Source organism: Dendrobates tinctorius, unplaced genomic scaffold, assembly GCF_039654945.1.
Source record: "Dendrobates tinctorius isolate UK_male_01 unplaced genomic scaffold, ASM3965494v1 ptg000231l, whole genome shotgun sequence".
In the NCBI taxonomy this organism is placed as follows: Eukaryota; Metazoa; Chordata; class Amphibia; order Anura; family Dendrobatidae; genus Dendrobates; species Dendrobates tinctorius.
Window position 1 is genome coordinate 1,537,508 of NW_027361898.1, and position 25,945 is coordinate 1,563,452.

At 47.9% G+C, this 25,945-nt stretch overlaps 1 long non-coding RNA gene across 2 annotated transcripts; it reads right to left on the bottom strand.

The window, feature by feature from the left end:
* Positions 1-758: 758 nt before the first annotated feature.
* LOC141059807 (uncharacterized) lies at positions 759-25,643 on the bottom strand. Of its 2 annotated transcripts, XR_012222599.1 has the most exons (4): positions 25,425-25,643; positions 17,747-17,853; positions 1,965-2,053; positions 759-1,220 (listed from the first exon to the last, which is right to left on the bottom strand). It is a non-coding gene; the product is annotated as an uncharacterized lncRNA (long non-coding RNA). The 2 variants fall into 2 exon arrangements; XR_012222600.1 differs by lacking the exons at positions 17,747-17,853; positions 25,425-25,643 and adding an exon at positions 3,283-5,766 and having other exon boundaries at positions 760-1,220.
* Between the last annotated feature and the right edge of the window lie 302 nt (positions 25,644-25,945).

Genomic DNA, 25,945 nt, shown 5'->3' on the forward strand with positions numbered 1-25,945 from the left:
GCCGCCGCCGCCCCAGCAGCGGCGGGGCCTGCCGCCGCCTATACTTACCGGCGCTCGCCTCCCCGCTCGGTGCCCGCCTCCTCCTCCTTCCCTGTCCGGCGCGTGCCTGCTTCCTGCGGGCGCCTTAGGCCACGGGCGCGCACTCTCCAGGTCTCTTAACCCTGGAGCGCCCACCCACAAGCCTAGGCGCCCAATCAGCCGTCAGCACAGGGTATATCAGGCGTCTCCAACGTGGTGGAGACGCCTGATTATCGTGTGGACTTCCCGTACGGTATCCTGGCCTGGGTGTTTAGGGGTTTCTCCCCTTCTCACTCCCTACACTCCTCTGCCCAGTCCTGTACTCCGTGCCTCCCTCCTGTACTCCGTGCCTCCGTCCTGTGCTCCAGTGCCCAGTCCTACACTCCTCTGCCCAGTCCTGTACTCCGTGCCTCCCTCCTGTACTCCGTGCCTCCGTCCTGTGCTCCAGTGCCCAGTCCTACACTCCACTGCCCAGTCCTGTGCTTCGTGTCTCCGTCCTGCACTCCATGTCTCCGTCCTGTACTCCAGTGCCCAGTCCTATACTCCAGTTCTCAGTCCGGCACCCTCCTCTCAGTCCTTCGAGCCGCCCCTCTTGGTTCTAGCAGTCGCGGCTTCTGTCTTCCTAGGGTCTGCCCCTAACGGCCCCTGTATGGGGGTCGGCACCACCTGGCACGCTCACCCCTGGGAGCGCCAGTGCCGCGATCCAGAGGGTCCACTCTCGGACGTGACCGATTTGTTATCACAGCACACGTCACAATTATTATCATCATTTATTTATATAGCACCATTGGTTCCATGGTGCTGCACATGAGAAGGGGTTACATATAAATTACAGATATCACTTACAGTAAACAAACTTACAATGACAGACTGATACAGAAGGGAAAGAGGACCCTGCCCTTGTGGACTTACATTCTACAGGATGATGGCGAAAGAGACAGTAGGTTGGGGGGTTGCAGCAGCTTTTGTGATGGTGAGGCGGAAGCTCTGGTAGTGGTGAGGAGGCAGCGGGGTCATTGTAGGCTGTAAGCTTTCCTGAAGAGGTGGGTTTTCAGGTTCCATCTGAAAGATCCGTATGTGGTTGATAGTCGGGCGTGTTGCAGTAAAGAATTCCAGAGGATGGGGGATATTCGGGAGACATCTTGGAGGCGGTTGGGTGAGGAGCGAATAAGTGTGGAGGAGAGAAGGAGGTCTTGGGAGGACTGGAGATTACGTGAGGGAAGATATCGGGAGATTAGTTCAGAGATATATGGAGGAAACAGGTTATAGATGGCCTTGTAGGTCATCAAGGTAGACTCTTTCGGCAGGGCCCTACTCTACTCTAACCTATTAAACGTTTCTTAAAATATCCAATACTCTTTTCAGGTATATTTATATTCATTGTTTAAGGAAATTAGTCACATATATTTTTTAAATAACCAATAATACTACATGCAAGAGAGAAATACGACCACACCATGACCAGACCACATATTACCACCACATAGTGACCCAATAATACCACATGCAAGGGACAAATACCGGCAAACCATGAATGGACAGCATATTACCACCACATAGTGACTGAATACTACAATACTGATCATTAACAAAAAAAAACCCTCAATATTAATATTACTATAAGTGACATTATACACAGGTGTTCCATACATAGTACACAGTGTGTAGTGTCAGTGTACAGGCAATAGTGACTCACCAGAGACATTATACACAGGAACTCTGTATATAGTGTCAGTGTATAGGCAATACAGGGATCATCAGTTACATACACAGGAGCTCTGCATATAGTGCAGAGGTAATACAGGGATCACCAGTGACATTATACACAGGAGCTCTGCATATAGTGTACAAGTGATACAGGGATCACCAGTGAGATTTTACACAGGAGCTCTGTATATAGTGTACAGTGTATAGTGTCAGTGAACAGGTAACACACACTGACTCACCAGGGATGTCTCTAGTTGAAGATATTCATCTTTGCATTTTTCTTCATCCAGCGCAGACCGCCATCATTTCTTCCAGCCAGGACTCGTCTCTGAAGAAAATAACACAGTTATCTAGAGCACATTCCCCAATTTTTCCCCAACTTCTACACTGCCCCACATGAAGAAAAAAAGAGACAGTGTCATCCTGTCCAGTAATAGGACCCCCTCCCCTCCCCCACAGTAATAATATCCCTTAATTAGACCCTACAGTAATAATGTTATACATCCTTGCCCACTTGTGGGGAATGGGCCCCCATCCTCCCCGGGCTCTATATGCCAGTAAGGGCAGTAATGCTCTGATTGTGGCCCTAATAGTGTCATATATGATGCTATCTGCTGAGCTGTGTATCTAATCCTTTTATGTATGATACAGTCTACTGAGCTGTGTATTTAAGCCCATCATATGTGATACTGTTTGCGGAGATCTTGTGTGATACTCTGCTAAGTCAGTGTATCTAATTCCATTGTGTGTGATAATGATTGCAAAGCCAGTATATCTCAGCCTGTGGATACAGCTTGTCTTCTCTTATCAGGGGTTCTTCCCATATTTGCTCTTTCCCGGTGGCTCGTGAATAATTCTGGCTGTCGTGGGGTTTGATGCAGCGACCTATGACCCCGTTAATGACATTAGATGCTTCTATTATCTGGCCATGTATATTTATAGCGCTTTGTCGCTGCCAGCAGTGTGGGCTGTGCTGCGGACGGCCTGTCTGTCTCTCTTTCATGCTCTGTCTTTGTCCCTGTGAATCTTTGCTTTAGTTCTCTTTGTTGTCTATAAATATGTGTGTCCTCCCCCTGTGCCCTCCTCTCCTGTGCCCCCGCCACAGTCGCTCTGGACGCCCTCGCCATTGACATCCATGTAATGCTCTTTCCACTGCTTGTTCAGGGTCTGCTGCCTGAGTCACTTTGCAGATACTACAAAATATTTCAAGTTCCTGCATGTGAGACCTCCAGTACTCTAATCACATCCAAAGCTGCATCCACAGGAACGCTCCTACCGTCAGACAGCCACCCGTCCGCCCAAACGTCTGCTCCTTCTACTGTTAGATGACAGCCTCCCCTCCTCCCTACAGACCAGGGTTCCCCAACTCCAGTCCTCAAGGCCCACCAAGAGATCATGTTTTCAGGATTTCCTTTGTATTGCTCAGATGATAATTGCTTCACCTGTGCAATACAAAGGAAATCCTGAAAACATGATCTGTTGGTGGGCCTTGAGGACTGGAGTTGGTGAACCCTGCTACAGACGACGGGTGCTCCTTCCAACAGCCGCTTCTCCTACCGTCAGACGACAGCCTCTCCTCCTCCCGACAGCAGCCCCCTTCTCCCGACAGATGAAGGGTGCTCCTCCCGACAAATGACAGCCGACCCTCCTACCATCAGATTAGAGCCACCCTCCCTTCCAACAGGCGCACTTCCTACTGTCCGACGACAGCCGCCCCTCCTCCTAACAGTCACTCCTACTACCGTCAGACGACAGCCGTCACTCTTCCTAACAGCTGCTCCTCCTACCATCGGACAATGGCCGCCCCTCCTCCCAATAACTTCTCCTCCTATCGTCTTATGACAGCCTCCCCTCCTCCCGACAGCCTCCCTCTAGTCCTGACCGATGAGTGCTCCTCCCGAAAAAAAACAGCCAATCCTCCTTCTGTCAGACGACAGCCTTCCCCTTCTCCCGACCAATGGGTGCTCCTCCCAAAAAACATAGCTGATCCTCCTACCGTCAGATGATAGCCACTCCTTCTGTAAGGGTATGCCCGGGTCAATCTATCCCCTTCATCCCTTGTTGATAAAAAAGGTACACTTTAGTTATAATGTGGATGACTCTGTAGAATGTTTATATATTTTGATACTGGTTTTATGTGATGACTCATGTTCAGTATGCATATGTGTATTATGATAAGAATAGGGAAAGTATTGGGAAGAGGAATTATTATATTAGCATAGGGTTCACAGATTAGGACATGATTGGGTATAGTGCAGTAGAGGGCATGTAAGGGGATGAGATAGAATTACCTCCTTGCTTCCCTTCTTCTCATTGTCTTTTATCTGTTGTATCTGTACACATTCTGATGTTGATAATGTCTATGATAGATGCTTGCGGTACTGCTACATAGAAATATGTATTACCGCTTACATTTTTGGTACTGCCACATTTATATATGTGTTACCATCCTTTGGAAAACTGTATTAAGTTGTGTTTCTCAGTGTTATACTGTAAATAATGCAATGTGACTGATGTTCATTTACAGTGTCGGGTAAGTAATGTGAATCCTTTTGGGGACATTAGAGGAGGGCACTTTAGTATTATAGTTTCTATACATAGGGTATGTGTAGTTCTGTTTTGGGCCACTAGATGGGGGCATACTAGTGGGCACTGTAGGTATAGGGTATAGGATGTTTATAGAGGGTTAAGTGTAGGAGGGGCTGCCGAGAAGTAAGACAGAAGTATCTAGGAAGTTAGGTCAGACAGGGCCAGGGTGCCCAAGTGTCCACATAGGCTATAGGCCTGAACAGCTCGGCAGCCACGTACCGTTAAAGCGCTGCAGCCCACCTTATCCACGGCCACTGTGCATCATTGCAGTGGGCCAGAACAGGGAAGGAAAGATGTGGCGACTCATCGCCTGGGCGGATGCCTTTAGGGTAGGAGTCGGTTGGAGTGAGGAGTTGAAGGAAGTTCGAGCTTCGACAAGCATGGTACAGATGGGCCGGATGCTTTACCAGAGGCAACCAAACCTGGTGACTGATGATTTTGAGTCTGGGGCGAAACAGGCAGAAGGAATTGTCATCATGGCGAGATCAGGCCAGGAAGGAACTAGGGAGCAGTCTAGGATGGTCCGGGCATGTACTGCACAGAAGCGACAGCCAAGCAGGGAAAGTTGAGGAAACAAGTGAATATCATGATGTGCCAACTGTGGATGTAACATGTGAAGTAATAAGTAAAGAGAATGTTCAAGTTAACCTGGACTGTGTCTTCATTACTGGGGGTTGCCTGAAGGAGGGACCGTCGTCGCCTGGGAAGTGCCTAGGGAAGGCTGGATTTGGAGATGCAGGTATGTTGAAAAGAAGAATACAGTTTTCTTTATGGGAAGGACTGGACATAGATGTTACAGTATCTCAGGTCACGACTACAGTCCTGTCCCTCCCTTACAGGCACACTACTAGTACAGTAAGTAAAATAAGTTTTGCAAAGAAACTGTTAAGGCATTAGGGATTTTCCCAGTTGGGAGGAGTAGAAATAGATATAATAGGGACACATCCTGGTTTTAGGGAGTCAGACAGGGATAGAATTGGAGATAAGACAAGTGACAGAGGAAAGTTAGATTAGGCCGGTGGGCCGAGTAGTACGTAAAAGCACAGGAGTTTTGGGGAGCAACAAGTGGATGGCCCTACTACTTTCAGAGATCTTTCCTGGGATATCTGGGGCCAATGGCCCCAACTAGGTATGGAAGCAGGTACCTTTTTATCTCCCAGAAAGAGGAGGTGGATGAGAATCTAGGACAGAGAAGTGGGCCAGGAAGAGCTCAGGCTCAAGGAGAGCTCAGGCTGAAAAGTGGACACATGCGGTACTGTAACTGCCATGGAACCTTTGAATTTGTTGAGTAAAGTTAATATGTTAAAAATGGACATGGAGTCTGTCGCCCAATGTGTGGTGGCACCTGAATCCGGGATAGTGGAACCAGTTGAGACATCCAACGCAAAAGTGAGTGCTATACATTTCACCCAAACAACATGATAGACATGACACTTTTTACTTGTGGGGTGCCAGTGTGTGGGAGAACAGCAGCCCTTGCCCATGACTACCGCCCTGAGCCCCTCACGCTTCCATCAGACGACATCCACCCCTCCTCCCTACAGCCATCCCCTTCTCTCAACAAATGACAGCTGCTCCTGCCAATAAACAGCTGCCCTTCCTACTGTTAGACGCCAGCTGCCCCTTCTCCCAACAGCTGCTCCTTATCCCAACAGCCGCTCCTCCTACCATCAGATGACAGCCGTCCCCCCTCCCGACAGCCACTCCTCCTGTCAGATAATAGCTGCCGCTTCTCCCCAGCCTCTCCTCCTACCGTCAGATGACAGCCGCCCCTTCTTCCAGCAGCCCTCCTTCTACTGTCAGATGACAGCCGCCCCTCCTCCCGACAGCTGCTCCTCTTACTGTCAGATGACAGTCACCCCTCCTCCCAACAGCCCTCCTCCTACCGTCAGACGCCCCTCCTCCCAACAGCCGCTCCTCCTACTGTCAGACGGCATCTGTTCCTTCTGCTGTCACTACAAAATATGGATGGGCAGCAAAGACTGGTCCTAATTATGTGTTAGACTTAAGTGGGTTTTACACATAGCGATATCGCTAGCGATATCGCTATAACGTCACCGATTTTGTGACATTATAGCGATATCGCTAGCGATATCGCTATGTGTGATACTTACCTCCGACCGGCTCCCCCGCTGTCCATCGCTGATCGCGCGAGAATGTCCGGCTCCATTTCTCGTCGGGCGCTTCCTGCTGGGCTTCCTGCTGGCGCCGACGAGCGACGCGTGGAGGCGGGCGGGAGGACGTCAGGATCGCTGTGTGTGAAAGGTGAGTATCGTGCGCTGCGTCGCTGCTGCAGCGCTGTGAGGTCTGCCTGTGTGACAGCTCACTAGCGATCATTTAGCGATGCACCAGCAATCCTGACCGGGTCGGATCGCTGGTCGGATCGCTGGTGCATCGCTAAATGTAAAGGGGCCTTTAAATACAGCAGCTCAGCAGACAGTATCACACATGATAAGATTTGATTCATGACCCAGTAGACATACAATATATCACACAGGATAGGATTAGATACACAGCTCAGCAGAGAGTATCACACAGGATAAGAAAACAGTATCACACTATAGGATTAGATACGGTGGACTGTTTTGCTTCTGTGTATTTCTGTACTGTGAGTTTCCATTGTTTCCCCCGATCATGTATCTAAGCTGTGATACGCTGCTGTGCTGCGTCAGCCTCTGGCACTTCTCGGCGTCTACCTTCCTCTCTCTTCTCTCACTGTCTCAGCTGAATATTGATCTCGCTGACTTGTATACCTTTGTTACTATGGAAATAAAACCTGATGTTTCTCCTGGGATCTTCTTCGTCCTCTTCATCATCCAGGCGGCGGGGAAATCACACAAAACCCATCATCCGGAGAACAAACCGAGGTGCCAGGTGCCCAGGAGATCACTCCTCGCCTGCAGAGCTCACAATCATATCACCTGCAACCAGGTCTGGACTGGCCGTTGGCAAATGTCAGATGGGCAGTCCAGCCATGAGCCGCATCAATTGCAGCTCTTAATGGTATAGACGTCCTCAGGACGCCAATACTGTTATTAGCTGTGGCAGAGTATGAAGCCTCTACTCCGTCAAATACTCCGGCAGGCCACAGGACACTTTCAGCACGCGGACTGCTGGAGGCTGGTGCGACACAGGTGACGGCAGCTGTGGTGGACGCGGAGGCTGGATCAGATGAGTATAAAGGGTTTTTTTGTGAGCTGTGGCGCCCATAATATTGTGAGCAGCTGTCACGATCCCACCTGGTACCACCAATATGTCATGGACCAGGGGATGTGACCTTTGGCCGCACACGGCTATCACAGGCACAGGGGGCTTATTTTAATTATCCCACCGCTGGCACCATGTGATAAAAGACAGCAAGCTAGCGGGGTTTATTTTAGGTATCCCACCACTGCCACAATATGTTACAAGCTGTCGGGATTTATGTATATCCCACTTTCCAGTTCCACTTTGGAACTTGCAGCTCTCCGGCGCCTCCCTTACCCTCAGGTCAGTCAGGGAACTACACCTGGGATAATTGGTCACTGGATGGGCCGCTCACTGTGGACTGGCTGTTAGGAGTGCTGCAGAGAGGGAATTATAAATGCTCTGGCCGCAGCCACACAAAAGCTTATAAAACCCCTTCCGTCGCTGCCAGCTTCACCCACCCAACCGGGACCACATTTCACTGCCACCAGCTAACGATTCCCTTAATCAATAATTTAATTAAGAGGGTCTGTAGCAAACCCCAAATTAGTAGTGTAATTACTTCAGGCACATGTACATTCGTCACAGAGCAAGGAGGCGGAACTAATAAATGTTATAGTTTATTCCCAAAAGATGGGCAGTGTTTACAGATGATAAAAAGGCTATACGAAATGAGACAATTAAAATATGTACAATACGACTGCAAATAAAAGGGATTTAAAAGCAGAGAGATACACTTACATATTGCTTAGATCATTTCAGGCAGAACCATGCGGGGGTGGAGCAAGACATCATAGTTCATGAATGAAGTCTTGTGGCACAGCTCGCAAGCAGCAACTGACCGGGGGGGGCTCAGTTGCAGACTTATAAATCTGGGCTTGTGACATCACCAAAGGGGCTGGCTGTTGACGGTCCTCCCCTCTTTCAAAGTACAGATTTGGGTTCTGAAAACTTATAATCATCATATCTGGGCTTGAGAACCTAGCAGAATATTGGCAGAACCATCAGTCATCTTAATTAGCTTTGTAATGACATCAAACACTAGCTGCTTATTCACCTCTGTTCAGGAAAACTCAGTTTCTCTGGTTCTATTGATGCTAGAATTTAGCAAGAACCACTGTAGTGAAGCCCGATCGACGCACGTCCCAATATGTAATTTTCATATTTCTGTCACGGACGGGGTCCGAGGTACGGCTTCTTTAATATTTCCCACACTTATATACACTCACATGTTGAGGACAAAGGGAAATCCTTTCCTGGCTAATTAATATTCCTTGCAGTGAGGAGGGGGGGAGACAGGAAAGAGCTGGTGTCGTGTTACAGCTGTGAATGCAGATGCAAGCAGAGGCTGCAATGTGTGACAAGCTAAGGAAAGGAAGGGGGGGGGATCAAGCCCCCCACACTGCCATAGCATAGTTCAGAGTGTAAATAGAAGATTCTGCAATTTGATAAATCCAGGGAGTCTTACATCATATTTTACATTACCATTACAGCAGCCATCATACAGTATTGGGGCTGCAAAGGGGACCATCATACTGTATGGGAGCTGTAAAGGGGTTAATCATACTATATGTGGGCTGTAGGGCACCATTATACTTTATTGTGGCTGTGAGGGGGACCATCATACTGTAATGAGGCTGTGAGGGGGGACCTTCATACTATATGGGAGGCTGTGGGAGACCATCATACTGTATTGGGGCTGTGAGGGGGACCTTCATACTATATGGGGGCTGTGGGAGACCATCATACTGTATTGAGGCTGTGAGGGAGACCTTCATACTATATGGGGGCTATGAGTGACCATCATACTATATTGGGGCTTTTAGAGGAACCCTCATACTATATGGGGGCTGTGGGTGACCATCATACTATGTGAGGGCTGTGTAGATCATCATACTGTGTGGCATCCTGAGGTGGGACCATCATCCTGCGTGGAGGAACCATCATACTGTATGGAGGGTTGTGGATCCTATCTTGCTATGTGGGGAAATCACCAAACTTTGGAGGGCTGTGGAGGCCATCATGCTGTATGGGGGACATTAGTGACTATCAATGTGTGTTACTGTATTGGGGTTGTGGAAACCATCTTACTGGGCGGTGGGGGACAATTATACTACAGTATATTGGGGCTCCATCATACTTTGTGGGGCGGGAATCATACTGTGTGGGGGTCTGTGGAGTAACCTTTATACCATGTGTAGTACTGTGTGAGAACCATCATACTGTGTGGAGCCTGTGGATACCATTCTACAGTGGAGGGACCATCACTGTGCAGGGCACAGTGGTAGCAATCATGCTGTGTAGGTGAAATAATGTGGGAACATCATTCTGTATGTGGGCGTTTGGGACCTCATTCTCTTTGGAGGCCATGGAATAATAATAAAATTAATTTTATTTTTATAGCGCCAACATTTGCCGCAGCGCTTTACATTTCAGTGGGGAATTCTACAGACAATAGATACATTACTGAGTAACACATAATTTAACAGATACCAGGAGGACTGTGGTCCCTACTCGCAAGCTTACATACTATGAGGAAATAGGGGAGACACGAATGGTAAAATGTGCTTGTATTGTACGGTCCAGCCATCACTATAATATATAGAGTATTCACATCATGTGGAATGAATTGGTGACCAGACAGTGTGTGTACAGTACAGATACAGAGGGCTATTAATAACATGGAGGCTGTGTAAACAGATGCTACGAGGGTCATGATTTTGTAGAAAATTTTAATGGTTTATCCAGTAGGGGCGGTGTATATAGAGAAGAGGAGGGGGCTTAGGACTGAACCTTGAGGAACACCGATAGTAAGTGGGAGAGGAAGAAGACCCAGCAAAAGGTACAGTGAAGGAGCGGTCAGAGAGGTAGGAGGAGAACCATGAAAGAACGGTGTCCTTGAGGCCGATGGAGCAGAGCATAGTGAGGAGGAGCTGGTGATGCACTGTGTCCAATGCCCTGAGGAAGTGGCTGATTTGCCACGAAACGCGTCGGTACAATAAAACTTCCAAGAATATTTCTGTCCTTGTGTGGTCAGCGCAGATACATTGAAATACCCAGTCTTTTTCCTCCTCCTTTGTGACATATTTCAATATTATATTATTATTATATCTTATATAGCGGTGTTATTGGGAATATAGGTGATAGTAAATCCTGATTTCCTGCAGGCAAGGGTAGTTTTTTAGTAGAGACCCCAATCTGGGGAAGGGGATGGAGCCCGCTTGGGCCTGTGAACTTGCAAATGCCAAAGTATCTGTGAGACCATTACAGAATGGTAGCGGAACACCGGTCATACAGGGTTACTCTCCCTCTCTGCAGGACAAAGAGATCACCAGCTTTATAAATGACTTTCTTTCAGTTCCTCATCATTTATGAGCCCTCTGCTTGCTGTCAGTGGATAAGCCTGTCCTGCTCTCTCAGCTAATGGTTTGTTACACCGTATACCTGGCAGTGACCTGAGTGCCAATTTTGTCATCTACAGTGTCTAAATATGTGATTGCACAAGTCTCGGCGCCCTTATTTCACATCCCATTTAAAAGTTATGGGGAGAGATAAAGTGAAGACTAAGTGACTGTGGGGGAGTCACAAATGTCGCCGTAGATTGCACTAAGTGCTGACATTTTCCTTCCTGCAAATCGAATCGTGGCTTTGCTTTTGGAGTTCAAGTAAGATTAGGATTTACACTGCAGTCACATCCAAAGCTGCACCCACCTTGTACATGGCACAGACACTACTATTCTCACCATTCAATACAGCTGAGCATGCTCTGTGCAGATATTGAACCATCGGGGGTGACACTGAGACGTGAGCTCAGAGGAACAGGAAATAGGTCAAATTCTAGATACAGCTTTGGGTGAGACTTAAAGGGAATCTGTCACCCCTTTTTTCGAATATGAGCTGCAGGCACCGACATCAGGGGCTTATCTACAGCATTCTGTAATGCTGTAGATAAGCCCCCGATGTAACCTGAAAGATAAGAAAAAAGAGGGGGGGGGGTCTGGTGCCTCCCATCTTCATACGATGCCGTCCTCTTCTTTCCTTCCTGTCGTGGCTCCTGCGCAGGCGCACTGCTCTGCCCTGTTGAGGGCAGAGCAGAGTTCTGCAGTGAGCAGATGATGGGAGAGGTCCGGCGCCTGCGTACTGCAGTATTCTGCTCTGCCCTCAACAGGGCTGAGCAGTGCGCCTGCGCCAGAGCCACGGCAGGCAGCAAAGAAGAGGACGTCACCGTTAGAAGAAGGGAGGCGCCAGACCGCAAAACCCATCGGACCAAGACCAGGCCACCTCCCGGTGAGTATAATCTAACGTGTTTTTCTTATCTTTCAGGTTACATTGGGGGCTTATCTACAGCATTACAGAATGCTGTAGATAAGCCCCTGATGTCGGTGCCGGCAGTTCATATTCGAAAAAAGGGGTGACAGATTCCTTTTAAGTACAACTTAGGCCACGTTTATACCTTCAGTATTTGGCCAGTATTTTACATCAGTATTTATAAGACTAAACCAGGAGTGGGTGATAATACAGAAGTGGTGACGGTTTCTATTCTACTTTTCCTCTCCTTGTTTTGGCTTACAAATACTGGTGTAAAATACTGAACAAATACTGATGTAAAATACTGGCCAAACATTGATAGTGTGAACATAACCTTACAATTTAACTCAATAGGGTTAAAGGGATTTTACAGTTTTATGCTAATAAAAAGCTTGTGTTCTGTTTTTACACCATTTTCAGCATCTCTGCTTGCTGTCATTCGATGCACACATTCTTATTAGACAGACAAGCTGAAAACTCATTCACAAATCTTTGCAGCTCAGGGTTTATTACACTTCTTTCCAGTCCAGACAATCCTGACACATTAAACTGAAAAAAAAAATTGAACTGGAGTATAAGTTGGTATGCATGCAAAATAGGAGCATGTTCATACTGGCCAAAAAGCAGACAAAACCCATAAGTAAATAAGTAAAAGGAATCATATTGCGTACTTAGTAAACACCGTTACTGATTAACCCCTTAACCACTGATACGCCTTTTAACGGCAGCAGTTAAGGGTACATATTCCTCAGCCCCACCTTTTAACAGCGCTGAGAAATTAGGTTATAGCAACCCCCAGCGTAGAAAAATCTCCGGGGTCTCAGCTTCCCCCCCCCCCCCCGGTTTTTACCGACCCTAGTGATTCGATCGCCGTTATTCATAGAATAACGGCAACCGCAAAAAGAAGTCTGATTTCCTATTTATTTCTCTGTCCTCTGATATGATCTAGCACATCGGAGGAGAGAGAAATGGGGTCCCCCGAGGCCCCCCAGTCCCTCCAGCAGTGTCACCCGGCCTTTGGCATCTTCTTCCGGGAAGAAAACAGTAAGTGTATGCGCAATGCGCCCGCCGAGATCTGCCGGCCAGCACCCGGCAACAATAGGAGATTTTTCCTGTTAGTTCATTTTGATCATTGTGATCAAAATAAAAAAAAAATAGTAAATCAAACCCCCATTTATCAACCCATTAGTTACGTAAAATTAATAAAATAAAAAAAGTATTTATTTCAATTTTTCCATTAGGGATAGGGTTGGGGCTCGGGTTAGGGTTATGGTTGGGCTTATAGCTAGAGTTAGGGTTGGGATTAGGGTTGGGGTTGGGGCTAAGGTTAGAGCTATTGTTAGGTTTGGGCTAGGGTTAGGGTCGGGGCTAGTGTTAGGGTCGGGACTAGGGTTGCGTCTAGGATTGTGTTGGGGTCAGGATTATGTTGGGGTTCGGGTTGTGGTGTTGGGGTTAGGGTGGTGTTGGGGTTATGGTTAGGATTGGGATTAGGGTTAGGGGTGTGTTGGGATTAGGCCACCATTGATTCCAGCAAATTTTGTGTTAAAAACATCAAACGGTGCTCCCTCCCTTCTTTGCCCTGCCATGCTCCCAAACAATGGCTTTCCCACACATACGGGGTATTGGCGTACTCAGCAGAAACTGCACAACAAATTTTGTGGTCCATTTTCTCCTGATACCCTTGTGAAAATTAAAAGGTTGGTTCCAAAGTAAATTTTTTGTGAAAAAAGTAAAATGTTCATTTTTTCCTTCCACATTGCTTTAGTTCTCATAAAGCACATGAAGGGTTCATAAACTTCTTGAATGTGATTTTGAGCACCTTGAGGGGTGCAGTTTTTGAATAGTGTCACTTTTGGGTATTTTCTATCATATAGACCCCTCAAAGTGACTTCAAATGTGATGTGGTCCCTAAAAAAATGGTTTTGTAAATTTTGTTGAAAAAAAGACAAATCGCTGGTCAACTTTTAACCCTTATTACGTCCTAACAAAAAAAATATGTTTCCAAAATTGTGCTGATGTAAAGTAGACATGTGGGAAATGTTATTTAGTAACTATTTTGTGTGACACCACTCTCTGATTTAAGGGCACAAAAACTAAATTTTGAAAAATTGCAAAATTTTCACAATTTTTGCCAAATTTTCGTTTCCCCCCATAAATAAACGCAAGTTATATTAAAGAAATGTTACCACTAACATTAAGTACAATATGTCACAAAAAACAATCTCAGAATCAGGGGGATCCGTTGAAGCATTCCAGAGCTATAACTTCATAAATTGACAGTGGTCAGAATTGTAAAAATTAGCTTGGTCATTAAGTACCAAATTGTCTTTGTTACTAAGGGATTAAAAAAGGGTAAAAGCCATCCTACCAACGTCAAGGTGTACCCAAATTCGGGATGGTCCTAACCTCTAACATTAAAACCTTACCAAGCCTTATAGTGACATTTACGTACATTTAACAAGCTCCCCACTAGCTGTGTGTCCATGTTTGGGACCTGGTTCTGATGCATGGTAAGGTTTTAATATTAGAGGTTAGGACCATCCCAGTTGTGGTTCACCTTGATGTTGGAGGGTTGGTTTTAATGCTTTTTTTTTTTATATCAAAAACAGTGTTTACCAAGAACCTTACCTTATTTATGTGCACTATTGCTTTTACTTAGCTGCTTACAGCATGGTATATGTTCATTTTGTTTCTGTCTTGGGTAATCCTGATACATTGTAACCAACTATCAACACAGGGGAGAGATCAGTAACACTAATGTGTGTTTCGCTCACAAAGGATTGTCTGGGCTGGATACAACTGTAACAAACCCTTAGCTGCGAGAAGTATCAGATCATGATGGGTTTGCCCAAAACAGCAATGAGGCCACATTCACTGAATGCAAGCAGATATATTGAAAATGAAGAGTAAATGCAACACAAAGTCTGTTAGAAAGCTGATGAGTTTTCAGGACTCAGTATTTTTAGGTGTCCTGTCATATCGATTAATAACAGGGGACCTGATGCCAGTTTTGTTGGGGACTCGTTAATGTCTGTCTTATTCCCAGCTTGTCCCTATGAGATAATTCTACCCCTGGGGGGATGGGGGTCAGTATTGCAGTCATATTGCCTCCAGACTGAATCCTGGTGTCAAATCCCAATGTGCCACCATTTGTAAAAGCAGACAAGGGGCTGCAATGAAATCTGCCGCAGAGCTTAATATTTCCAAAATACAGGCACTAAGGTAGCACACAGTTCTCTGGAGACCCCCGAACAGTCCCAGTCACTGTCAGCGTCCTTGGAAATAAATACAGATATTTTCTGTCAGATAAATGGCGACTGAAAGCGAATTGTGCAGCGTAATCTGTGTATAATTGTATCATCCCCGGGGTACTTATATTCCTGGAGATATTACTCTGGACCGGCGCTGGCGGGATAACTGGATATACGGAGGAGGGGACGCTGCCCGCAATCTAATTACCCCACGGAATTTGAAACAGTCAGCAAGGCGATGGGGGGGGATGGAGACATGATTACCCAGAATCCTCCTGGGAGGCTCCAGTATGGCCGCAGGTCCCACCCAGCTTTCCTACAGTCGGGATAAGATTTCCAGCTTTCCCGGTAGCGGATGGTAACACGGGTTGTCATGCTGCGTCCGTTCACATCAGCCAATTATCCTGCAAAGTATTATAATAATTACTCATAAAAAAGTTATAATAATCTGTCTCTCCGGGGGGACGCCAGTCTGGCGGTGGGGGGGGGGAGGGGGGACGGATTTACTCTCGTATTTTCCTGGAGTAATTATGTGCCGCGTACGCAGAACATTGTTGGAGATGAAAATAGCAATTTGCGACGTCTTTTAAAGCTGAACGCGGCCGATCTGTAACCAGCGGCTCCAGAGACATGTAATCGTCCAATGGGAGGTATTCTAATTAGCATGCAGAACAAAGACCCTGCCAGTTAATTACTGACTAGCGCAAATTTAATTTCATTATGCCGGAGCAGATCAAGTCGTAACGGAGTGGGCGATTTATCAGCGACGATTCAGATTGTGGGCCGGGAAACAACGCTGGATGTTCACCTGGGAAAGAACATCAGGTAACGGTGCCGAAATCTGCAGAGTATGGGGGGGGGGGGAATCAAATCTTCTACTCTGGTCACATCCAAAGCTGCATCCACAATCCTGCTTCTATCCTGTTACCAGACGAGAATGACCCAATCAGAACAGAGCTCCTAAGTCACATGTGTAGCAGAGGGGTGGCGCTCCTGGCAGAATGTGGAATGCAGCATTGGATGTGAACAGAGAAAAAACAGAAATAATTCAAATTGTACAGAAATATCGATGAAGGATCACACCCGGGTCAGAGCTCCAGAGTTCTGCTCTGTTACTTTTCATTTAGAAGTTACTTTGTTACCTTTTTTAACCCTATGCTGGCTGTTAATTATTATACATGATCAAACCCAACTTCTCCTACCTGTCTCAGCCGCAGCTTTGAAGGCGACGTCGATCGCTGCCTCATTAGGGAGAGCTTGAAGATGACAGAAAAGCTGCAGGCCTCCGCCACTGCCGCGTGCAGCCAAAATTGTTCAAGGTCCATTGATACTTTCAATTTATTTAATGTGGAAGCGGCACATTCGTTTCTATTTAGAAATATGTTTCCTGCCTCCTCATTTGCATAACGGGCCAACGGCATTGAGAAACTGTGGATGTGGCGGCTGATTGCAACGCAACCTATATTGGAATGAAATATATATATATATATATTCATATAGAAAATAAAAAATATCAATGAAAAAACCCTAAAAACAGAAAAGATCTAATGAGAAGTAACAAATGAGAAAAACACAAAATAAAAAGTAAGAATTTAAAAAATAACAAAAGTGTAAGGCAATAAACAATAAAACTATGATATTATAGAAGCAAAAGTAACCAATAAGAAAAAGAATGAAAGCCAAAAAACTAAAGCAAACAATAATAAAATGTAATATCAGTAATAATAATAATACAACCAATATTATAAAAAAAAAGTTTTTAAAAAGAGTAAAAAATAAACTGAAAACATGATACACAAAAAAGGCTAAAGGAAAAAAAAATAAACATTCCAAAAAGTAAACGTGCATATCCCTGGAAGTTGCAGAAAACGCATTCAATTTTGCAAATTTGCAAATGACACAGCATTCTGCCAATGCAAGTTGTGCACCACGTTGGCTTCAGTCATTTTTTGCCATGTGCCCCAAGGGGGACCTTTTTTCTTTTTTAATTTAGAGTGGGTGCAGATAAGAAGATTTCCAAATTGTGCCAAATTTTGCAAAAGGGTGCAAAGGGTTGGTTCTTTTGCTGATAGTAATGGGGTATTATAAGGAGTCCAGAGCCGGGATAAGCTGGAGAACAGTGTCTACATTGTAGCACGTTGCATTGGTTTTGGGATGTTTGATGCTAAAATGTCGCCATGTTGGTCCATGTTTATTCTCGCTGAGGTCGGCACCTGCGCCCCCTGTAAATTGTGCATGTGCAGCTGTAAACCCTGTGCCTTGTTGTGTTTGGCTGGCAGCCGCTCAAAGTGCGAACATACATATATATCCAGAGAGTTATTTATTTCCCACGTTCTCGCCACACACCATTACCCTCGTAGGATTTAATGCCACCATACACCTGGCAGGAGGTGTTAGTGCAACAGGAAAAAAAATCCTAAAGATTGATATCTCCCCATTACAACCGCATGGAGCATTAATCCTTTCAGAGCCGAAAGTGACGGCGAAGTCTAGGGGTGGGGGCGATTCTGAGACGTCATGGACAGATTTAATTGCTGCAGGCCCCAGGAAAGGGTTAAGGTTATAATATAGGCAGGTGGGGAGGGAGGGAGCGACTGTAGCGCAGGATGTAGGGAGATGAGCGGCAGTGGCTGGATATTAAAGGTGCTGTCCCTAGTTGTCTCGGTTTTATTAAATGCCCTCCTCACCTAATGTTTTCTGATAAAATGGACGTAATCCTCCGCGTCGTCGCAGACGTCTTATGGAAATTTCACCACACGCTTCATATCAGCTCTGCAGGCAGCGGCACATATACCTACCAAAATATAAGACAGACTTAAAGGGACGACAAATCTGTAGCTTATAAAAGTGCCGGAGCATAATAAGAGGAGAATACATTGTAATTTGAGAAGTGTAATAATAGATTTTAGTCTCCTGTCCTACAGTCTCCTCTCCCCAGTAATGGCTGATAACAGGGAGTAATAGATTGTACTCACCTGTCCTACAGTCTCCTCTCCCCAGTAATGGCTGATAACAGGGAGTAATAGATTGTAGTCACCTGTCCTACAGTCTCCTCTCCCCAGTAATGGCTGATAACAGGGAGTAATAGATTGTACTCACCTGTCCTACAGTCTCCTCTCCCCAGTAATGGCTGATAACAGGGAGTAATAGATTGTAGGTCTTTTTTATTATTATAAAATCCTTCACGACGTTACAAAATAGAACACAACAGAACAAACATAGAACAAAAACTCCAATCAGAAACAATATGACAAAATCAGACACAAACACAAAGAAATAAACCAGAAATGGAAACAATAAGGGAAATTCTCGACCTACAAAACGGGAAAAGAAAAATTAAATTAAAGAAACAAGAAATTAAAAACTAAAAAAAAAAAAAAACACGAAAAAGGAACAAAATTACAATAATTACACCAGCACCCCCTTAAAATAATAAATAAATAAAATCATGTAAAACCCCCGACCCAGCTCCATTCACACTATTATATACACCCCATGAACTACATTTACACCGTCCTATATACAATACTATATACACTATATACAATATAAACATATGACACCAGTCCGAATATTGTACAAGACACACCTAATACCCTCTGGTCCCACTGCCTTACCTCACAGCCTCCCCCTTACACCGCCACATTCACACTTACGACAAACCTAATTACAAACATAGTATAGAAAATTAACAATATTTATATATTTTTCCTTTTATTTATTTTTTTTTATTTTTTTCCTTTTTTTTTTTTTTTTTTTTTTTAACACTATATATAAAACACACATCTACTCTATCTATCCCACCACCCCTGATCCAGCTCTGGCCACAAAGTTCAGGATTTCTCCGAGCTAGGATCAGGCCCCAAAGTTTTTCCCCAGGCGGGGCCTGGACCAGGCCAGATCAGTCTCTTATCACCGCTGTTGAAAACCCCCCATCCCCCCACCCAACCTAACTAAGACCCTCTATTATACACAATATATACAATACATACTTTACGCTATATACAATATATACATAAACCAACATTACAGAACATAACCTACGTACTCACCACTTAAGGCTCAGGTTCGATGCTTGCAAACCTTCTATTCAGGAGACTGAAATTCAAAACAAAACTCTAGAGTGAAAAGGCATCAGCCCACCACCAGGATATAGGAGTACTAACGGACTAAGGCACCCCGAAGGAGAAACCCCTCCAGAGATGGGCCGCCCTCCGGGCACCCAGTCTTTCATACTCCAGAGAATGGACCTTCACCAGGGCACCTAGGATGCTGCTATAAACTTCGTCTACACGGAGGATTTTACTCTGCGTCGAAACTAAAACTCGTGCGTTCCACGTGAAGTACCTGACCACTGCGCTGACTATAAATAAAGTGACTCTGTCCCTTCTCCCGAGGTCTCCGAACGCTCCATAGGCCCACTCGGGATAGGACAGAGTAGCCAGCCGCGGCCAACCAATGGAAGCTCCCACCCTGTTGTACACCTCTGTATTAAAGGGACAATGAAGCAGGAAGTGCTCCATGCTTTCCAGCATGTTAGCACAAGCCTCACGGGGGCAATTCCTGTCCTCGGAGCTCCTGTACTTCAGATTGTCCCTCACATACAACTTACCTTGGAAGCAGCGCCAAGTCAAGTCCCAGTACTTCTTGGGGATCCTATTAGAATTTAACAAACTCAACCCAACCTCTAGATCCCGACTTGGGCAGTCCTTGAGGACCAATGGACTCTGAAAATGCGAAAGCAAGACCCGCATGTCGAGGAGTTTCCTCGGTAGGGACCTCACCTCCCACATTCCCAGACCCCACCGGCGCATCATCTTCAGAACCGGGGTAACATAAGCCGGGAGATGCCCATGCGGTGTGCGAAGATCCTTCAATCTTCCCCCTGTCTCCCATTCCTGGAAGAAAGGCTGAAACCATCCCTTGCAGGAGAATACCCACGGAGGAGCCCTCTCTTTCCAGAGGTTTGCCACGTTGACCTTCAAAAAGGTGTTCACTAGGAACACCACGGGGTTCACCATATTCAACCCCCCTAGTCTCCTCGTGCGGTAAGTGACCTCCCGCTTGACTAGGTTCAGTCTATTCCCCCATAACATCTGAAAGAACAGACTGTAGACCCGAGTCCAGAGAGGCTCTGGCAAGACACAGACGCTGCCCAGGTAGATTAGTAAGGGGAGCAGGAAAGCTTTGCACAGGCCAACCCTTTCCCTCAGGGTCAAAGACCAACCCTTCCATTGGTCCACTTTTTGAGCGACACCTTTGATTCTGCCTTCCCAGTTTTTCGTGGGGTAATCACCCTGACCAAATTCGATGCCTAGGACTTTGGCGTGTTCTTGGGGTTCGGGGAGGGTGTCCGGAAGATCAAACCCGGGATCCCCGCCTCCCAGCCAGAGACTCTCACACTTGCCCTGGTTGACCTTGGACCCGGAAGCCTCCGAGTAGCTCTCCACTTCTGACATCACCACCATCGCCTCCTCTCGCGAAGAAACAAAAACGGTGACATCGTCCGCGTAGGCCACTACCCTCAGGATAGCCTCCGGCGCCACCCCGCCCATCCCCACCCCCGCCAACGGTCCACACTCGATCCTTCTGAGGAAGGGATCGATCGCAAACGCGTACAGCAATGGGCTAAGAGGGCAGCCCTGACGGACACCAGATCCTACCCCGAAAGGTTGTCCAATCCACCCATTTACCAGAGGGAAAGTCTCAGCCCCAGCGTATAAGGTCTTAAGCCAGTCCACAAACCCCCCAGGCAGACCGTACCTCAAAAGAGTGGACCAGAGGTACTCGTGGTCAACCCGGTCAAAAGCCTTTGCCTGATCCAGGGTCAGCAGGAACCCCTTCCAAAGGCCCGCCCTGCCTTGCTCCACGGCCTCTCGGACACCCAGAACAGCACTGAAAGTGCTACGGCCAGGAACGCAACAGTTCTGAGCCTCTGAAAGCAGCCGCGGCGCAAACTTCACCAGCCTGTTGAAAAGTATCTTAGCCAAAACCTTCCTGTCCACATTGAGAAGTGCTATGGGACGCCAATTCTCAATGCGTGACGGATCCTTACCCTTTGAAAAAATGATCAAAGCTGACCTCCTTAATGATCTCGGCAGGGTGCCCGAGGAGAGACACTCATTAAACACCTGAGTCAAGAGGGGAACCAAGGAGTCCCTAAAGGTCCTAAAGAACTCGGATGTTAAGCCATCCGGACCTGGTGATTTTTTGGGCCTGAGCCCATCGATCGCCAGTCTCACTTCCTCTTCTTTGATCGCTTCTGCCAAAACGTCCAGCGAGAGGTCAGCCCCTGGCTCCGGAACAGCTTCAGCCAGGAAAGCCGACATCCTGTCACGATCCAGTTCCCTCCTTCCCAAGAGGTGTGAGTAGTATGAACTGACGACCTCCAAGATCCCTGATCTGGACCTCTTCAAGGATCCCGTACTGTCCATCAGCCCCGTCACTATCTTACTATTCACTGACATCTTGCAGCTTCTGTAAGGGTCGGGCGAGTAGTACTTCCCGTAGTCCCTCTCAAAAACCAAAGATGCGTGCCTATCGTACTGACACCTCTTCAGCAAGGACTTCACACCGGAGATCTCCTCGCGGCTACCTCCAGTCGAGACAAGATGCTCGAGTCTCCTCCTCAGGCTCTGATACAGGCGATCCCTGTTCAGGCTTCTGAGGTTCGAGAGTTGCCGGAAGAATTTCGCCACCCGATGTTTGAACATCTCCCACCACTCTGACTTAGTGTTACTTAGGCCCAGCAGCGGTACCTGGCTCTGAAGAAAATCCTCAAAAGACCGTCTTACAGCTTCTTCCTCAAGGAGTGATGAATTCAGCTTCCAATAACCTCTTCCCATCCTAGGAGTCTCTGTAACGTTCAGAGAAAACATAATCAAACAGTGGTCGGAGAACTCCACCTCCACAACCGACAACGGCGAGGAGACGGCTTCCTCCTTCAAATAAAACCTATCTATCCTAGACCTGCACTGACTACCTCTAAAAAAGGTGAATCCCGTGCTGCCTGTGTTGTGCCGGATGTGGACATCCACTAGGCGTGCCTCACTTACTATCCTGTTTAGCGCGACGCAATCATAAGTCAGCCGGTCCCCAGAACCTCCTCTATCACAGGGTCTCGTGACGTTGTTGAAATCCCCTCCAAAGACCACCTGCCGACTTGAAAATAAGAAAGGTTTGATCTTCAAGAAGAGACATTTGCGGTCCCACTTGGATTGGGGACCGTAGATGTTAATGAGCCGAAGCTCCTGTCCCCCCATGGAGACATCTAGGATCAAGCATCTCCCCATTTCTAATTCAATTAATCGTCTGCATTCAACCGCTGCGGTCTTAAAAAGGACCGCCACCCCGCTATACGGCTCGGCCGCAAGAGACCAGTAGGAGGGCCCATGCCTCCACTCCCTCCTTGCTTTATGCATGGTTGATAGGTCAGCCAACCTGGTCTCCTGCAAAAACAAAATGTCGGCATCAAGTTGGCCGAGAAAATGAAAGGCCGTGTACCTTGCCGCTTCTGACTTTATGCTGGCAACATTAATGGTTGCCAGCGTCAACGGTGTGGGTGCCGCCATCATGATTGATTGGATTAGATAGCCTTTTTCTTCCCACCCCCAACAGCTTCACCCTCTTCCTCAGACAATGATGAGCTTTTAGTGCGCTTAAGACACACAGACTCATCCATTCTCTCCTTACATACACTCTGGCCCTTGTCTGGTGGTCCCGAGGTAGTCCCCCCCCCAGAGGGCCCTTTAATTGCTCCCTGAGAAGAAGACTCAGCGACCCCCTGAGCCCCAACATCCCCGTCCGCTACCTCCGGCTCCGGGCCCCTGTCCTCCCCCTCTGCAGGGGAGTCCTGGAGGGCCCCGAACCGGTTGGAGAGATCCACCAGAGGGGGGGCGGCTGGACCTTCCAATGGCACCTGGATCAGGGCCAGAGAATCAGAGGGGTCGCACTCCAGAGCGGAGGCTCGAGACCCGGACCCACTCCTGCCCTTGGTTGTTTTCCGGTTACTCTTTTTCCTTTGTTGTGACCATTCCCCCTCTCCCTCATCCAGACTGTCACCGGATGAGGGTTCCTGGGAGGACATGGCGTCTGCCTGCTCCTCCCTTTCAAGTCTCCTGACTTCCTCACTCAATTCGCTGTCTTTAGGATCCTCAGCTGCAAGTGAAGTACCTGGGTCAGGGTTTAGGGTCATTACTCCCTGCCCCCTGTTCCCATGGCGTTGCTCCTGCCGCCTGATGTTGGATGGCGGCAGCTTGCTCCTCACCGGTTCCCTGCCTCCTCCGCCCCTACTGGTCCCTTCACCGGCAAGATTAGTCCCGGCTTTCGCCTGTCCCGCACTCGCCGCTTTCAGGACTGCATTGGCAAAGGAACGCGGACAGCGACTGAATGGATGACCGAGGTCACCACACAAGTTACACCTAATCCTGCCACAGGTAGCAGCGAGATGGCCAAGGTCCCCACACAGTGCGCACTTCTGGGTGGTACACTGCGCACTGAAGTGTGTGGGGCTGCCGCACCTGTGACAGACCTTAGGCTGCCCCTGGTAGAAAATCAGGATCCTGTCCCTCCCCAAAAATGTAGAGGAAGGTATATGGGTAACAGTGTTTCCTGAAACCTTCAATTTCACCATGAAGGTCCAGGCCCCTGACCAGATACCATGGTCGTCGCGGGTCTTCTCAGGAATGCCGACGATGTCGCCATATCGACCAATCCAGGTGGAGATGTCCATGCAGGAAAGTGACTCATTACTGGTCAAAACGGTCACCTTCCTGACCGAGTTCTGGCGGGATATTGCGACAGGGACGAAACCTTGCCATTCGGGGCGACCCCGAGCCAGCTCATGGCGAGACCAAAAAAGCTCAAGGCCCTCCGGTCTCACGAAGCTGACATCGAAGTAGGAGGTCCCATAGGGATGGATCAAGGCAAAGATGTCGTATGCCGCGAAGCCCATCCCCAGCAGGAGCTCAACAACCTTTGACCGATCAGGACAGGCATCCTTGCTTACCCACTGGAGACGGGCCACGTTCCTACGGTTACTCCTCTGCCCCGGTGTCGGCAGAGACCAGACAGTCTCTGCCCCTCTATCTCGGAAGGCGGAAAGACCGTGTCTCTCTATCCAGAAAGACAGATCAACCTCCCTCCCCTCTACATTGATGGAACTCTCCCCTTTCTTCAGGGCGTCCAGGAAGCGCTGCTGCAAGTCACCGTCCTCGGGGCCACCAGACAAGGGCGCACTACTACCCCCAGCAGTGACAGCCCCCGAATAGCTAGGGGCTGAAGCCCTCGCCACCGCTGGGGGGGCAGTGGGACCACTACCTACTTCCCCTCCACCAACACCAGTGCTGCTCTCCTCATTCACTCCACCAATACTCCCATCATTTGCGGCACCACAACTCCCATCATTCACTCCACCACTATTCCCACCATTCACTCCAGCAATACTCCCATCATTTGCGGCACCACAACTCCCATCATTCACTCCACCACCTGTCCCATCATTTACTCCACCAATACTCCCAACATTTGCGGCACCACAACTCCCATTATTCACTCCACTACTACTCCCATCATTCACCCCATTACCACTGTTCTCTGCACCTTCCACAGTCACATCCATTCCCTCCTCCCTTGTGTCTGCAGTCTCTGCACTCACACCTGCTGGGTCGGGGGAGCTGTGCAGCACCAAACCCGTTTTAATTGGCTCAGTGCTGACATTGTGCCGTTCTTTTGGAGCACTGTGCCCCTTATTGTCCTGGGCTGCCTGCCCTGTAGCCACAGACTTCGGGGTGCTGGTATCACATTTAGGGGCATGCTGTCCCCCCATCACGGCAGAGCGCACAGTGTTCCTTGCTGATGATGTTCCCTGCTTTTGCTGTGTATTTCTTTTTTCCCGTGGCTCTGTCTCAGCTGCGCGCCTCCTCTCCTCTGTTGAGGCGCACTGCGCCCCTGTCACAACAGTACGCCCCCCTTTCGCCGCACCATGCTCCTCGGCCCTGCCCCCCACAGCCCCGGCGTCGGCTCAGCTGCAGTGAGCAGGGATGGAGTCTGCCCACACCGTCCCCCTTTCGCAACGGCGTGGACATCCCCCCTGCTCTCCTCGGCCCCGGTGATAACCGGCTTAGCCGCAGCAGGCAGGGAGGGAAACTCCACGGGGTCCCCTATGTCCGGCGCCGTGAGTACCTCCACAGCCTCACCCCCTGCACTGTTCCCCGCACAGACGGCAGCATTGCCGGACGTCCTCCTCCTCTCCCCACCTTGCCTATGCCCCAGACCCACTGCAGAGCCCGTGCTTTTAGGTTTGGTGGGGTTTACACAGGAGGTGGTAGGTGTAACATCAGACATTGGTACATATTTGTAACTCACCACCTCCTGTGTCATCTTTTTTGTCTTCCTCCTCTTTTTGGTCTCTTCCGCTGGCTCGTCCTCCCCGAAGGAGAATCTGGTCAGGTCCACAGGAGACTCCAGCTCTCTGATCTCCCTCAACAGACCGCACTCCTCCTCTTCCTCCGCTGAAGTCCTGGAGCTCACAAGACAGGTGCTGCTCTCAGCAGGGTGTGACTGATTGTAGGGACCTGTCCTACAGTCTCCTCTCCCCAGTAATGGCTGATAACAGGGAGTAATAGATTGTACTCACCTGTCCTACAGTCACCTCCCCCCAGTAATGGCTGATAACAGGAAGTAATAGATTGTAGTCACCTGTCCTACAGTCTCCTCTCCCCAGTAATGGCTGATAACAGGGAGTAATAGATTGTAGGTCTTTTTTATTTTTATAAAATCCTTCACGACGTTACAAATAAAACACAACAGAACAAACATAGAACAAAAACTCCAATCAGAAACAATATGACAAAATCAGACACAAACACAAAGAAATAAACCAGAAA